The sequence below is a fragment of the Lactuca serriola genome, chromosome 1, assembly GCF_051521515.1.
Source record: "Lactuca serriola cultivar US96UC23 chromosome 1, Lser_US96UC23_V15, whole genome shotgun sequence".
NCBI lineage: Eukaryota > Viridiplantae > Streptophyta > Magnoliopsida > Asterales > Asteraceae > Lactuca > Lactuca serriola.
Window position 1 is genome coordinate 23,063,340 of NC_136408.1, and position 17,451 is coordinate 23,080,790.

General features: G+C 38.6%; 1 non-coding gene across 1 annotated transcript; it reads right to left on the bottom strand.

Moving 5' to 3' along the window:
* Nucleotides 1-1,803: 1,803 nt before the first annotated feature.
* TRNAD-GUC (transfer RNA aspartic acid (anticodon GUC)) lies at nt 1,804-1,875 on the bottom strand. The gene has a single exon. It is a non-coding gene; the product is annotated as a tRNA-Asp (tRNA).
* Nucleotides 1,876-17,451: the final 15,576 nt, after the last annotated feature.

Below are 17,451 nucleotides of genomic sequence, written 5' to 3' on the forward strand. Positions count from 1 at the left end.
AGCAAAGATGGCTAGTGTTTATGGAGAGAGCTTAATATTAAAATCGTCTGTCTTTGTAACATTTGGACTTAAAATGATTCCAACAATTTAGGAGAGGGACAATAAGGTTTTTTTTCTCTACTTATAATGATTTTAAATATAAAAAAATATAAAAAATATATTTAAAAATGTTTTTTAAAGGAAAATTTGATATTTTGAAAGCTTAATCAATGTAAGTATGAAATTTATAAATTTGATTGGAACAAATACGATATTTTGATATTTAATAAGGATATATATAAAATTCTTCTTAAAATAATTATCTTACTTTTGTAAGGACCGAAATGTAGTTTTTCAAAGTTTAGAGACAAAAGAAAACCTTTCGTTTAAATATTTGTCTAAACTAGCGGGATCATGACATGTATGTATCGGAGATGATTTTTAATCTTATTTTTTCATACCATTTATGTAATGCTGTCATATATATATTTATGTAATTTTTCTATTAGGCTATAGGAAGTGAGAGATGTTAAAGGATGTGCTAAGGTCCTAAGGATGCTACACTACTCACTACCTTGCAATAAAGAGAGTGCTAAGACGGAATTGTTATGGATGCAGCAAGAGGAGAGATGAGTGAAAAAATATGAAGAGTTGTTGTGATTGGTTGATTTGTATTTTTTTATATATTTTAATTTTTTTCTCCAAAATTAAACCTATTAAATTGTTACACTTCCATTCCCTACATTTTTTGTGTCACTATTCTCTCCAGCCTTATATCGACAACATTATTGTTAGGTTGTTTTACACCAAAGACCATTTATGTAATTTTGCTATTACACAGGGACAAATTCTAATAACTTTGTTTTATACATGGGCCATTCCCGTAGTTTTATTTTACACAAGAACAATTTTTGTAATTTCACTATTAGACATGGTCTATTTCTATAATTTTGTCATACTTAAGGACCATTATATATATTTTTTACAACATGGACCATTTATATAATTTTCTCATACCCAAATTTCTCCTTTACCTTGAACAATCTAATCATTTCCCCTATAATAAACACAAAATAACTAAATAAAATACATTAAAATTTAGAATCTAACGTTTTTGATATGTAAATACACCAAGAATCAAGAGTTTGGCCACAGAAAAGAACATGAATATTAGTCAATCAGTAAAACCAAAGTTTCTAGAGTATACATGTAATACAACAAGCGTACTATCATAATAAGTAGGGCACATAAATGAGTTACAATTTTTTCAAGAGCAAAGACTGATTCACAAAAGCATCACTTACCAGCTAAACAAGTAAAATTAAAACGACTTCTGCAGAAAGAAAGTCAAAGAAATTTTGTTAAAAAAACAAAATGCATGAATTTTAGGATAAAATTAGTGAAAGTGTTGACAACGAATTTACGTGTAATTGTTGTTGTATGATGCATAAGAACACATAGAAGATAAGCTGTTCAAGGGAAATCGGTAGAGTGTTTGAGATCGATGGCATATGTAGAAGAGAGTTATTAAAGCGAATCTAAAAGAGAAAGTTGAAAAGTTTGCTTTCTGAAAAAGTTGTATCAAAACATATTTAGGGTGTGGATCTAGAAAAGAGTAATAAAAAGAAGTTATAATATCAATCATCAATTTATTGTATAAAATATCTGTTCTGACTTTTTATAAATAAAAGTTTGTTACAGTTGTTAAACTCCAGTTCCTGAGTTTATATAAATGGTAGATGAGCTGGAAAAGGGTATATAAAAAAGGTGATATATATGCAAGGGCGCTTTGATAATTTGTTTCAGGCCGAAAAAAGAATCAAACGCCGTTGCCGGGGATCGAACCCGGGTCACCCGCGTGACAGGCGGGAATACTTACCACTATACTACAACGACCTATTTGTTAATCGTCTATAGTTATCGATAATTATTTATTACCTAACATATTATTAAGACTATTAACTAAACACCACCCAAACTAACTTTTACGATCCTAATTTATAATTATTAATTTTGCATCATATCCAACCAAGCATCTCTTTAGTGTTAAATTAGTTGCGAATGATCAGATTGGTTTTTATATATCTCCTAAATTAGGTAATAATTATTTATTACCTAACATATTAACAAACATTTTATACAATTGATCAGTATTTTATTTTCCTTATAATATTAAGTCAAACGTTATGCATTCTGAAGTAATAAATTGAGTATTATGAGTAGGGATGTAAGCGAGCTTTGATTTATTTAATTATACACATAAATATCATGGTTGGTTAAAAGATATGTGGTTTTTATATATTTTCTTAAACGTTACTCCAAATTACAATTATACCAAAATTGTTTATTAATTCCAGTGTACCTTTTCGGAACGATCTCAAATCTGGTTGAGGTAGATAAGTTTAGACACTGAATGCTCATATTAGAGCATCAATATACCTAAATACTTAACAAGTTTTTTTTATTTTTATTTTATTAATATTTTATAAAACTTACTTATGCATGTTACTAGCATAAATATATAGAATGAATGTAAAACTATCTTCATCACCAACTTAATCCAATACAATCTTCTATTTAAAATGACTTGTAATTTCCATGTAAGCTAAAAAATGAATTGATAAATCAATGACATTTCTTTTAAAGCCACTTAGGCTAGGTCACTATGAACCGCATTAGTGTTTCATTCTTGAATTCCATTTAATATTATGGAGAATTTCATATATGCCTTTGCTTAACATCTAAACATCGTATATGTCCGACCTAAATTTTAAATATCGTATTTACCTTTCTCAATGTTTTTTAATATGATATATAGCCAATTGTATTTTTTAGATAATTTTTATTGATTTAAAATTCTTTCTTATAATCTTAAATCATTATAATTAAAAATACATTTGCTTACTACTTCAGATCATGTTGCCCAGTCGATCACACCTTGTTACGATCAACCTGTTGATACTTCCAATCGCTGCTTCTACCCCTGTGTCGCACACGCTCACACATCAGGTAAATAAAATATGACTATTCCTAATTTCCCTTTCTTCAATTTCGTGTGATATTCTTTGATTTGTTCATGTTAATGTGTTGTTGACGTCAAAGCATTGTACATTCGATTACATCACCAATATAAGCTTGAATTTTTAGTAACAAAACCAACCAAAGCTCCATAACATCAAAAGTAAAACATAACAGCAATGAATTGAAACTGTTGAAGGGTAATCTAGGCAGTAAGTTTCTTGCATTAATTCATATTGATCCAACAGAAACAAACATTAGAATTGAACTTTCACAAGCAAACCCGATTATACATCTACTCTCAAGAATAGCCAGTACCAAAACCAAAACATTTTGAAGATGAGAACTAAAATTCCAAATCGATTTACCCCAAAAAATCCAAACAATTTACCCCAAAAATCAGAATCGATTAACCCCAAATATCACTTTCAGATGAACAATTTCAAACAAGCAAAATCGATTTACCCCTCAATCAATGCTATGAACGAAGAACATTTGCACCAGAATGAAGAGTGTGTGCGTCGGATGTGTGTAGAAGGCGTCAACCAGATCAGAAGGGGGAATATGAGGCTGCATGTAAGTTTTAAGAGGTTGCGATTGGGAAGAAGCCACGTGCGAGTGTGTGCGACACCGAGGGGAGAAGCAGCGATCGGAATTCAGAAGTATCAAAGGAGCATGGTCGATTGTGATGGACTGGGCAACGTGATCTGAGGTAGTAAGCACCAAGGGCAATATTGTCCATTCAAAATGTCTTTTTAATTCTAATTATTTAAGATTATAAAAAAGAATTATAAATCAATAAAAATTATCAAAAAAATACATTTGGGTATATATGATATTAAAAAACATTGAAAAGGGTAAATACAATATTTAAAGTTTAGGTCGGGCATATACGTTATTTAGATGTTTAGCAAGGATATATATGAAATTCTGCCTTAATATTATCTTAATCAACAATTCAAATTTTTGAAAAAACTTCTTGGTAGATTTGGCAAAAGTAGTCTTGCGGTCTCATTGCCTACTAAAAACCGCATCAGGATGACCAAGAATCATGTAGGCACATACTATATTCTCACTTGGTACCTTGATAAACTGCAAAGACAAATGATACCCCGATGATATATTTGGAGAGTGTTTGATTGGTTTGATAAATCAAAACCTTGAGTAAACAACAACAATGGAGGCTAGTAAAAAATTTCAGTCAAATTTAGATTATATTCAATCAAAGCCTTGAAAAATAAACAACCAGGTATTGCAGGATATTGAATGAATAATGTAAGGGAATATACAAAGAGAATGAATATTGTTGAAAGTAATAAAGGTTCAATCTCATATTTATTAACTTAAAATGTCAGGTTTTGATAATAAGGGGTGGAAGTTGGTCAAGATATATTTTGTTGGGTGTTAAGTGAAATTGCAGGGAAAACACGCGAGTCAGAAGATGGATCGGTTTTACGGGTTTGCTCCATATCCAAGTATCCGTAGTATATATGCTAAGGGAGAGTCCTATTCATCAGATCTTATCACTTCCAGATCCAGAGATAGGGTTTCTTGTTTAGGGTTTTCATCTAATACTCTCGTTTCTTTCTGATATTGTTTTGTTCATCTGTTATGTTGATGAGTTATTGTTCTATTGTGTTAAGTATAGTGTTTCAGATGAATAGATTTGTATTGACTGTTTAGATTAGGGTTGAGTGATAAATCGAGAGAGTAGAATAGGTTCTTTGTAGTGAGGTTTCGTTTGTAAGTTTGTGAAAACCTTCTGTTTCTTAATCCTTAAATGATATAAGAAATGAAGATGTTGGGAAATCTATATTGTCTATTTTCAACAAATATGAATATGGGATAATGACATATATGATTCTTGATTGATAAATGCAAACTGATTACATGGAATGACACTCCTATTTATACTATTTAGGAGCATAACGGACAAATGAGACAACAAGGACAAATACAGACTACATAGCAACCGCCTGACAATGCGTCGCTGTTGATCTTGTCTCCAACAACTATTACATAGAACAAGAAAAATAAAACAAGACAAAATAGTACAAGTCTTCATTTCACCTGACATTCTCATTCCTTCGGAATACTCAACACCTCGGACACACTTGAACTCTGGATACATATCAATCTCGGATAGTTTAAGGGCCACTTTATTGAACTTACAACAACCTTAAAGGTGAAGCTACATGTTTAAGAAGGTGATCAGTGTCATATTGTCCTCTTGACCATGGAAATTAATGCTAGATGATGTGTCGTTTATGGTTTTGTAACTAATCTCCATCCTAAAAAGTAAAGATTTTGTAGTCTGAAGTGTAGAGGGTGTTTCAATAAGAAGTGGAATTTCAAAGATGTGTACAATGTAATTATGCAACAACATATACCTATCTTTAGCATTTATATTTGTTTTTTATTCAACTGTAACAACCCTCTCCGACACGTATCACAATATTTTCCGCTTTGGGTTCCCGATACGAAAACTTCCCAGGGGGTCACCCATCTAGGAATTGTTCTCGCCCGGTCATGCTTAACCACATAGTTCTTATGAGATATGCTGTGACATCCCTAATTTCATGGTAAAAAAGGACCGATTTGTTTATGCTTTGTTTTTAAAATCAGAGTAATCGTTTAAAGAAAACTGTTGCGGAATTTGTTCCCAAAACAAAATATGATAAAATTTTATCAAAGCATTGCTTAAAGAAAAGTATTTTCATTATATAACAAAATCTCGGGATGTCATGTTCCGATACAGACACATAAGCATAAACAGAACTTACATTTATTTACACTAATGATTTACATATCCTTTAATCCCTCAGTGAAATATGTCTTCGTATTGATACCCGTGATACAAAGATAACCGAGTGGGTCAGGCTTGGTGTCACACCTCAAAACCATAGAACGGCGGAAACGTTCTGGGGCGGAGGACGTAATGTACAGTATCACAACAGTGAATAGTAGTAAACAAGTAACAACATCATCCATTGTATTAATAGTATAATTGTAATACAAGAGTGTTCTTTCATTGCAACAAGACACCAAAATATGTAATCAAAATAAAGACGAGTCTTGTCTGTGCTTCGTCTTCTCAAAACCTGGTCATCATACCTGTCTACTGGTGACCTGAGAATGCAAGTTATTTTGAAAGAGTTTACCAGCTTTAAAGCTGGTGAGATCATAAGTATTTTAGTGTCTGGATTTGTAAGAATGTATTTGTAAGTATGTGAAGTATAAGTATGTAAAAGTTTTGAAACTCCTAGAAAACCCTATGTTTCCTACTAAAAGTAGCCTTCTACCAAGGCATCTAGTATATGTGTGTGTCTCTTGTAAGAGTATGTATTTTTCAAAATTTGACTATCATTTATCAAAAATATAGTTTTCGCATTTCTGTATATTGTGTGAAACTCACAAGGTGAATGCACTAGGAAAATGATATAGTAATGTAGTATTGTAATAAGTAACTAGCACTGTACTAACTACCTTAAACTAATTATAATTTAAAGTACCATGTGATTGGCATGTATCCTGCTACCGACTATAGTACACGACAATGTAAGATGTCGAAGGAAAATGACATTTGGCACCCATAGACTTGTAAGTCTTACTGTAGCTAGCAGCGAGGTGTAGGATAATCAATCCAGTATAGTTATACGCAAACTCATACGCTCCCCAATTAAGGAGATTCTGGATACATGAACGGCCATGGCAAGTAGTGCCATGCTCCGGAACGTGGCTCACATAACTGCAAAATTGTATATGTAATGAATGTTGTAGCACCTGATTCCTGGTACGTAAATCTTATTTGAGTATTTCTCTTCTTTTAGCCTTGGACTCGGCGAGTCACAGGTCCGACTCGCCGATTAGATGCGGGACCCGGGACACGTTTAAGTCGTCGACTCGGCGAGTCCATATCCTGGACTCGGCGAGTCACAGCTGTTGGATGAAACCCTAAGTTTCAGGGGTTTGCACCCTATTTAAGCAACACCTCCGCCCCAGGCCAGCCCCCATCCTCTCCCCAGAGCTCCCAACCCTTGTTTATGCTTGTTCTTTGAAGAGTTGAAGCTTTGTTGTGGGCTTTTGAAGGTTTTGAAGAAGAAAGGAAGTAGATCCAGAAGAAGGGAAGCCATCCGGGCATTATTGTGTTCTTCCAGCAGTTCCTTTGAGGTATAGCCCGTTTCCCCTATGATTATATGCTTAGTACTTCATTTAGGTCTTTCTTGGACAATCCCCAAGCTTATATGTGCATTATATGTCGTAATAAGATGTTTGGCCTCTGGATCTAGGCAAGATTGAGCTCCAGGAGCTCAGATCTGTTAGCTTTATGGCCCCATCTTGCTTGTTCACCCTAGATCTACCCTTTTGAGGCATTTTGAGCCCTAAAATCCATATTGGTGAATATCCACACGTAAAGTTGGAAACTTTACGTGTGATTCGTGTCCTAGAAGTCCAGATCTGTGAATGGCATGGACTGGAATCGAGCAAATCTGGGTATTTAGTGGGTGCATGGCAACGACTCGGCGAGTCGTTCATGTGACTCGGCGAGTCTGTTCGCGAGTCTCCGAGTTTGTCCCCTTTTCGTAGTGTCGAGTGAGCAGTGAGTCACGGGGTGTGACTCAGTGAGACGGAAGCTGAACTCATCTATGGAGGTACTCGGCGAGTCAATGCCCTGACTCAGCGAGTTCAAGGCAATCTCCTTAGATCAAGAACAGACTCGGCGAGTTGTTCATACAACTCGGCGAGTCGCAGCATAAGTGTTCTTCAGATGAAGATGGACTCGACGAGTTGTTCATACAACTCGGCGAGTCTTAGCATAAGTGTTCATCGGATGAAGATGAACTCGACGAGTTGTTCATACGACTCGGCGAGTATGATGAAGGACTTGAATATCAGTTTAGAAGGAGAACTCGTCGAGTCGTCGCCTAACTCGACGAGTAGGAACGGGATCCAGGACAATCATTTGGGTGGTGACTCGGCGAGTTGGAAAGCCAACTCGGCGAGTCGGGTCAACTGAAAGTTGACTCTGACTTTGACTTAGGGCATGGTCAGGGGTAAAATGGTCACTTTACCCAAAGGTCAGTGAGTAGTGTTTGATTGAGTATGTTGTGGGAATTGCAGCCGGAGGATTTCCGGAGCAGCAGCAGCAGCAGTAGGCAGTCAGTTCCCGATCAGATCAGCAACTACTTCGAGGTGAGTTACCTTCCAGTAGCGGTGGGTCTACGGCCACAATGCTGGCCCACCAGTAGGAGTTGTATGTTAGATGATTGTCTTTGTGATATCATCTAGGTTTGCTACTACCTGATATGTTGTATGCTGGCATGATATGTATATGTGATAGTTGTAGAGTTCGGTTGTTAGGACCGAAGGGTAGGTCAAACACCCCAGATATGTTTGACAGTACGTGATGATATGTTTGCATGCTGGCTTGTTATGTTATATGGGATAAAGGTAGTAAGAGGGGACTAGTCCCCGAGGATCGTTTGTTAGGACCGATGGGTAGTCAGCACCCCAGAATGGCTTGACATGGGTAGTCAGCACCCTAGAATGGCTTGACATGGGTAGTCAGCACCCCAGAATGGCTTGACACGGGTAGGACGGCACCCCAGAACAGTCGTACCGGGTAGTCAGGCACCCCAAAATAGCCTGGCAGTTTGTATGTTATGTGTTTGTTTGGTATGTGGTACGATGGGGGAACTCACTAAGCTTTGTGCTTATGGTTTTTAGTTTTGGTTTCAGGTACCTCCTCAGCTAGGGGAAAGGAGCCGGCGCGGTAGCAGCATGTCACACACACACTCTCCGGTTTCCGCATTTACGAGCTTCACTGGGATTTGTACTCTGATATTTTGATTGAGTGTATGAATTGGCTTTTAGACATGGTTCACTTTGTGTTATGGTTTGATCAAACAATGTTTTTAGTTATCAATATTTTCTAAAGTAATGTTTTAAAACAAAATTTTTGGTCGTGAAAATTGGGTCGTTACAAATGTGCTAGCTGTAATGTATGTTCTCCCTTTGTCTAGCATGTATTGTAATGTACTGTGCGTGCTAGCTGTATTGTGTGTTCTCTTCCTATCTAACAAGTATTGACTCATGTATGAACTGACTCTTTGTATGATTCATTGTTCTAGTAATAGTATTAGTAACTTCCTAAACTACGCCTATCGTAGTTTACCAGTAATATGACTTGTATGTATGAACATGAATGTATACCCTTGCTACCCAAGGGTATTGAATTGACTGATAGAACTTTTATGCCTATATATGTATACATAATATATAACTAATATTTAGACGACCTTCGGAGGAATAACCGATGCCCTAAAGCCACATCCCAACGAGGAAAAGGAGATAAAGCGAGCTAGTCTTCCTAAGTCCTTTAAGCATTACTTATGTAACTATACATACGTAGGCATGCATTCGACAATATAAAAGTATAAAAAGAGTTTAAGTAAAAGTATTTGACAAGCAAAAGAGTTTGTAAAATAGTTTGTAGCAAAACAGTTTGATAACACAGTTTGAAAAGTAAGAAAACCACTTGTTTGATAGTTATTAATCACATGTGATCGATATAATAACTATAATTGTTCAACTTGTATCCCCCCCCCCATAAAAGTATTTAAAAACATTTAAAAGGTTAAATAAGGGGTATGAACTCACTTGTAGTGAGTGGTTTGGATGAACGGATTGTATAGAATTGCTAAGTGCCAAGTGAAGACTTGAGCACACACGCGGATCCTATTTAACATATAATGATACATATATGAATATAATTAGTGCTAATACAACTAGTTATTGAATTTAAACCACCTTAGGGGCTAGTAAACACTTATTTAGAAGTTTTACAACCATATATGATTGTATATAAGGGGTATTTGGCTATACAAGGGAGTGTATGGTCAAAATACACACTATTTGTGTGTGTGTGGCCAGGGTGTGCGGCCAGGGGGTGTGTGCGGCCGCACACTCCCTATGGAATGTGTCAAAACGTAATTTAAGGCTTTAGGACCCATCTAGGAAGGTTTCTTACTTCATGCTTTAGCCTTATATGAAGTTTATTACCGGTTTTGGACCTAAAAAGGGTGTGTGCGGCCAGCATGATGTGTGCGGCCGCACACCCTTTATGAACATGATAAAATCATGTTTTTCTAGCATATCATCAAGTGTTCTTAGCATATAACAAGTTATGATAAGTGTATACACGTTATAGAGGCTTGTAAGGGTGATTTAAGGTCCAAAACTAGTGTGTGTTCTTCGTGTTCTTCGTGTTCTTGACTAAAAATGGATGTTTTCAAGGATCAAACCAAAGGAAAAGGCTAGTTAAGGTCTTTTATTAGCTAAACTAAGAAGGAATCACTCACTCGATTGAAGATTGGAGTGAAACTTTGGATGATACTTGAGAGAAAACGTGTTCTAGCTTTGAAGAAGTGAAAAAGTGATAAAAAATGACAAGTGTAGTATATATATGGGAGAGTGTGCGGCTGGGGATGGGTGTGCGGCCGCACACACCTTGTTTGGTGTGTTTGGCCCGATTTTGTGATGCTACACACTTACTAACCCATTCTACGACTCATATCTTAATTATACTAAGTCTCAAGCACTCTTATAGACCCAAAACTTCATTATAAACCAGCAAAACGAGGCTAACTTAGATAAAAATGAAGAATGTATAAGTGAGAAATTTCGGGTTGTCACATTGGGAGCTTGGTGAGCATATAGGGTTTTCAACCCACAATAATACATTTATTATTCAATCATCAAACAATCAACCCAAATACCCATCCCCATATCTCCTTTATTTCTTAAGGGTTTACCCTAAGAACCAATTATCCTTCATTTATTCATTCCTAAGGATTTACCTAAGGAATTGGCACAAAGTCCATTGCTACCAAAGTTTATCTATCAAATACTAAATCCATAGCTATCAGGTGCTAACTCTATAGTCACCAAGGTTTACTCAACAGATACGAAGTCACATCATCACCAAGGTTTATCAAATAGGCACGAAGTCGCATCGTCACCAAAGCTTACTCAATAGGCACGAAGTCGCATCGTCACCAAGGCATACTTAATAGGCATGAAGTCACATCTGATGGGTTTTAGCCATATGAACATTCCTATGTGCACATGCAAACCCTAATGCTTGGATCTAGGTTTCTCTAATTAAACATGCTTTGAATCCAAGACTTCTAATGACTAATTAGGTATAATAACAATACAAAATCAGATCTAGAAGTTTACCTTTGAATCTCTTGTTTGATCTTGTTGTCTTGGAGCTCTAGAGTCACAATTGTCACTCCTCTAATGGCTTACAAACACCAACTAGCAAGGAGGATGATTTGAGATAGAGGAGAGGGATTAGAATTCAGCCAGGGTTTCTTTGCTTTAGCAGAGGTGCCGATTTCCCTTGCCCTAGGGGTCTATTTATACTTATAAGGCTCCTGGGTTTCACCCTTAAACCCTAGTTAGATAATCTTTCCGTAAAGCAATCCAAATCCTTACCAAAGATAAGCCTTGGACGAATTTGAGGCTATCCTAAGCCCTAGAATTCGTCCAACCTCTATCCCTTAAGGATTTACAGCCGAAAGTGCAACTATCAAACAATTGACAGTTTATACCCTCTTATTTAATTAATCTCTTTAAGTCACCAAATTAATACTAATTAATCTATGACTTATATTAATCAAATAACAATATTATTATTCCTTATATTATTCTCATAATATATTAATAATATCTATTCTCTCATAATAAATCATCCTGTCAAGTTGCTATGGTGAAGGCAACCCAAAAGGACCATGCACAATCGAGTCAAATATTTGCCTAATATAGTTGCAGCCTTAGACATTATTCCAACAACATCATCACCAAGGCTTACTCAATAGGCACGAAGTCGCATCGTCACCAACTATTACATCTACCCATGTTCTACCCAACATTTTTGTAGATATAAATACAAAGTTACAAACACAGTTTAAATCATTTAACAACAGTATAAAAACATCAATTCCAAGCCCATCTCAAATAGACAAATAATATATAACACATAGCACGTATTTCATAGCTAATACTTTATATTTATGTTTTAAAAAAAAGTAACTATACACTCACTTGATCAGAAGATGATCGGACAGCACTACAGCTTGTAGAAGCAGTATTTTTCGATGAAACCGGGAGATCTTCACAAAAACCGGGCTTCTTGCGGGCAGAGCTTCGGCTTGGAAATTTCACTTCTCGGGATCTTCGGGGCTTCGAGACTTGCTTCGCGGCTCGAAAATGATATCGGGGCTTCGGGGTATCTCTTGCACGAAAATCAATGCAAAACGGGATAGAGAGAAGAGAAATTAGCAAAGAAACTCGGCTGCCCTCGCAAGGTATTTATAGGGGCTGAAACTGGGATTACGCTGGGCGTAACTTGGATAAGTCCGATGACTCTCCCCCTTCGGATAATATCGGATTTTATATTTAAATTAAATATTTTAATTATCTAATAAACTTCAAAAATTTGTATCTTCTTCATACGAGCTCCGTTTTTGACGTTCTTTATATCCCTGTGCAGGTGAGACTACGCTCTACAACTTTTGTTTAGACTCCGTCGGCTAATTTTGACTTTATTTTTATTATTTATTTTTAGTAGATTGCTTCGACAAAAAATCACTCGATCTCAAGTTCGAGTTTCGGGCTGCATACTGCTAAACCGAAACTTAGAAAAATTATAACTTCCTCATACGAAGTCAGATTTGGGCGTTCTTTTTATGCACGCTCACGGTTTAACGAACTCTACGACTTTCGTTTAGATCGCTAAGGCTAAATATCGCTCTAACGTAAATTCACGATTTACGTCACGTTGTGTCGTACCGGTTCTGTCGCGAAACTTCGACAAGTCATAAATTCTTCATTATAACTCGGATTTCGGCGTTCTTTATATATATGGAATCCTTGTACATATACTACAACTTAGTTAAGATTACTCCTTCTAAATAATATTCCATTAAAAAGTTATTTTGACGCTTATCGTCTCTAAATTAACTAGCCCTGATCTACGGGCGTTACAATTATCTCCCCCTTAGGATGATTACGTCCCGGAATCATCAACGAAACATGGCTTGAACAATGATTCCGCACGTTAACTTTCCATCCTAATTAATAACCGTGATGCTCAATCTTTCATCTGCTCTTCATACTATGTTGGACTTTAAATCGTAACCTTCAAGTTACAAAATAAATCCTTATTGTGGACTCCTTCTTCTTAGGATAAATACATTCCTTTATCTATTGTAACAGACCGATGGGTTGTGTCCCGATGACCTCTCATCGTAGTCGGACTCAATTTAATATGACCACTAGGGTCGGAATAACCATCATCCTACTAGCCATTACCGAAACAAGGGTAATGACATACTTGAATAAAACGGAATCAATTACTAGCTTCCTGGTAACCTTGTGAATTTCCCTGATCCAAGTGCGAGTCTTGTGCTTCTGGTAGTATAGATATCTACTACCATTCACACCTACTCATACTTGTCCCAAGTATTGTCTCGCAGTCAACCAAGTCACCATACATAAATCACATAATCATTCAACACATCAGATAACAAAACCAGTGTTTATATTATTTCTTGAAACGATTACACGAGGGTTCAAGTTCACCCTATACGATGCCTCTAATAGGCTACACTTCTTGATACAGACTTTATATATTGACGTGAAGTCTTCATCTTTTAATCCTCCCATCGTTTTCTGCTTCGTCGAGGAGCATGTGGAACACCCTTGGCTGTGGCGGTGCGTTTTTCTTTGGGCAGTCTCTAGAAATATGCCCTTCTTCGTTACATTCGTAGCACACCTTCTTGTTAGTTGCACATTTGTTGGCGAAATGCCCTGTCTTCCCACATTTGTAGCAGGTCGTCTCCTCGCTACACTTCCCGATGTGTTTCTTTTTACACTTCTCACACCACTTAGCTTCATCTCTTTGTAACAGCCCGGAATTCCAGATATTGATATAATTATGATTTTGGGGTGTTTTAAGAGGGGACTCGGCGAGTTGGAGCTCAGACTCGCCGAGTAGGGTCGCAGATCTGGTCGCGGGTTCGCGACTGGACTCGACGAGTCCGGATATAGACTCGGCGAGTCCACGCTGTTTAGTGAAACCCTAACCGTTCGGGTTTGGGACGTATATGAGGGACTTTATGGCCGTCATTGTTCACTCTAGCCTTCTGAGAGAAACCCTAAATTGATTGTGAGCGTCTGGAACAAGGTTGAAGGCCATTGTTGATTTTAGAAGAGTTATTGTGCAAGGAAGAGAAGGCTTGATTAAGGGAGCAACAAAGGAAGTCACGTTCTGAGGATTGGGGACACAGAGAGCACATTATTCAGGTAAGAATTCGAGTTATACTCTGCTATGTTGATGTGTATATGGATTTAGGGTTTATGGAACCCTTTTGTGGCTAGATTGAATGTTACCCTAGTCCCCAAACGATTGTAACCCTGTATTAGGACCTTTGGAGGTCCAGAATGTCCCATGCCTGTGCATTTCGAAAATTGATGAAGGTTTTGGATTGGAATCCTTATGCCTTAGGTCAATATGTAAATTATAAGTCTTGGGGTGTACCATGAGCACCAAAATGAGGACCTTACGTGATGGACCAGTCTAGGAAGGCCAGGCCTATGAATGGTCGGAGCAGTTCTGCCATTAGAAAGCAGTTTGAGCGGTTGCATGGCATGGACTCGCCGAGTCCGATGAACAGACTTGGCGAGTAGCTTGAAGATTAACTGGGACTCGTCGAGTTGTTCTTCAGACTCGGCGAGTTGAGTCGGGGTGGCCCCGCGATTCTTCCAGGAGGAACTCGTCGAGTAAAAAGGGGATACTCGACGTGTAGAAAGGGAATCTTAAGGAATCGGTGAGTCAAGGGCGAGTGGACTCAGAGTCGTTGAACTCGGCAAGTCTTGGGGTGACTCGGCGAGTTAGGTCGCGGGTTAAGTGAAGTTCTGAGTATGGGGACTCGGCGAGTCATAGGGTTGACTCGGCGAGTAGGGTCAGTCAGGGGTTGACTTTGACCGTGTCTTTGACCAAGGATTGACCAGTGGTTCCAGGGGTATTTTGGTAATTGTTGTTTATTGTTTGAGTTCAGTGCATTGGTGACTGTCCAGAGGTGGAGATCGTATCAGTGATCGGAGCAGCTTGAGCTATCTGTTCAGTCGGCAGTTTCGAGGTGAGTTATCCTCACTATATCGCTAGGGTTTATGGCACCAAGGCCGACCTTTTTTATCGGATGGAAATCCGGGTAGTTGTCATTGTTATGATATAGGCCAGAAGGCATTACATGTTATGGGCCGGAAGGCTTTGCTATGTGGACCGGGAGGTCATGGCCTGGAAAGGCGTATGTATGCATTTAGTATGTTGACTGATTCATAGGGTAATGTTATGATAGTGACCGGCTAGACCGGTATCTTGTTAGAGTAATGCTATGATATGTAATCTGTTGATCGATTGTTGTCAATGAACTGCTATATGATTATTCGTTATGTTGTATATGCATTTTACGCTTATGGGCCGGAAGGCAATATATGTTATGGGCCGGAAGGCAATATGTTATGGGCCGGAAGACAATATGTTATGGGCCGGAAGGCGATTATATTGTGTGATGGACCGGAAGGTCGGCGTGGGTAGGACCGGAAGGTTTACCCAGCAGGGACGGAAGTCCCCTGAGACACATGGACCGGAAGGTCAGGGCCTGGAAAGGCGTATATGTGGTTGGTATTCTGGGGGTATCTCACTAAGCTTTCGGGCTTACAGTTGTGGTTTTATGTTTCAGGTTCTCAAGAGTATGTGGCAAGGCAAAGGCGTGATCGTACCGTTCCTCGCGTTGGTGTTTTATGATATGAACCTGGGAAATTACTCTGTTTAATAATGTATTGAAAACCTTTTTGTAACAACGCTAATAAAATGGGTGATTTTGAAAAGTTTTAATTGTTTTGAAATTTTGGATGTTACAAGTTGGTATCAGAGCCTTGGTTTGAGTGAATTGGGGGAAACATTCGTGTGACTCCAGTCTCAAATCGAGGAGGATTTTAAAAAGAGAAATTTAAAATGGTTTTCACATTTAGTAAAAGGAGGACGCGGAGGTACGATCAGCCGGAGCCAGTAAGTAACCCCAAGATACCATACATGATATTTGTTTATTTGAGCTTGATAGCACAGCATGCTAGAGTTAGGCTAGGGATCTTCAGGAATTCATGATAATGTTGCCTGATTTGTGATGCCTGTAGCCTAGGGTCCCTTATGGGATGTTCTTAGTGTTCCTCTAGTGGTGAGGGTTGATAGTTGTTATGCATGTTCCCTAGGGTATTATGGTAGTACTTCATACAAATATGGGTAGGTGTGGAAGGTAGTATGGGCCCGTACTACTGAAAGCACAAGACCCATACGCGTATCAGGGAAACCATGGTCTCTAGGGTAGGGTTGCGAGAGTTGGATCCCAGGATTGTGGGAAGTGTCTGAGATTGGTAGGGTGTCTTCAGTATGGAGATTTTGAGGCATGATGATAGTGGATCCGGATCAGGATCGGGAGCTGGAGAGCGAGTTCCGGGTGGATCGGTGCTGTCGGAGGTTATCAATCAGACGAGCACAAGCGAGTTGGATGCGAGGATTCGCAAGATCCTGCGCGATGGGGTTGCTGCATTGTTCCGGGCTGAGTTGCCGGAATTGTTTGGGTCGATCAAGACCGCCATGATTGAGTATTTTGATGAGCGATATGAGGCTCTCGCAGAGACGGTTGTCGCGGCGGCTACAGCGGCTGTAGCAGTGGCAAGGGGAGGAGCTAGTCGGGGTTTTCAGTATCGGGACTTCTATTATACGAAGCCTCCCACATTCGATGGAGTTTAGGACCCGATTGTTGCTATGAGATGGTTATCAGACGTGGAGGGGTGTTTCTCCACGAATTATGCCCTGCTGATCAGAGGGTGAGGTGTGCTCTGAACCTATTGAGGCTCGGAGCGAAGGATTGGTAGAGATTGACTACGGGGTCATTTTTCCGATGTGCAAAGAGCTGCGGTTTCATGGGATCAATTCAGAGAGATGTTCAGTACTCGCTATGTTCCGCGGGATGAAAAGGAGAGATTGGCTCGGGAATTCCTTGAGCTGAAGCAGGATTTGGAGTCGGTGACTGAGATCACCAGGATGTTTATTGAGAGGGCGATGTTTTGCCCTGAGTTCGTTTTGGAGCAGGCTCAGATGTCCCGATATCTGAGTATGCTCAAGGGGGATATCAGACAGTTCGTGTCTGCGCAGAGGTGTGAGACCTTGTTGGTGTTGCAGGAGGCCTCCATGCGGCGTGAGTTAGAGGTTGAGTTGCAGTTGCGTGAGCTGAGGCAGGCTCCGATGCAGTCGCAGCCAGCGCCGAAACGGTCCAGTACCGTTGATGTTAGAATGGGGGATCGGAGCGGCCACACTTGTGG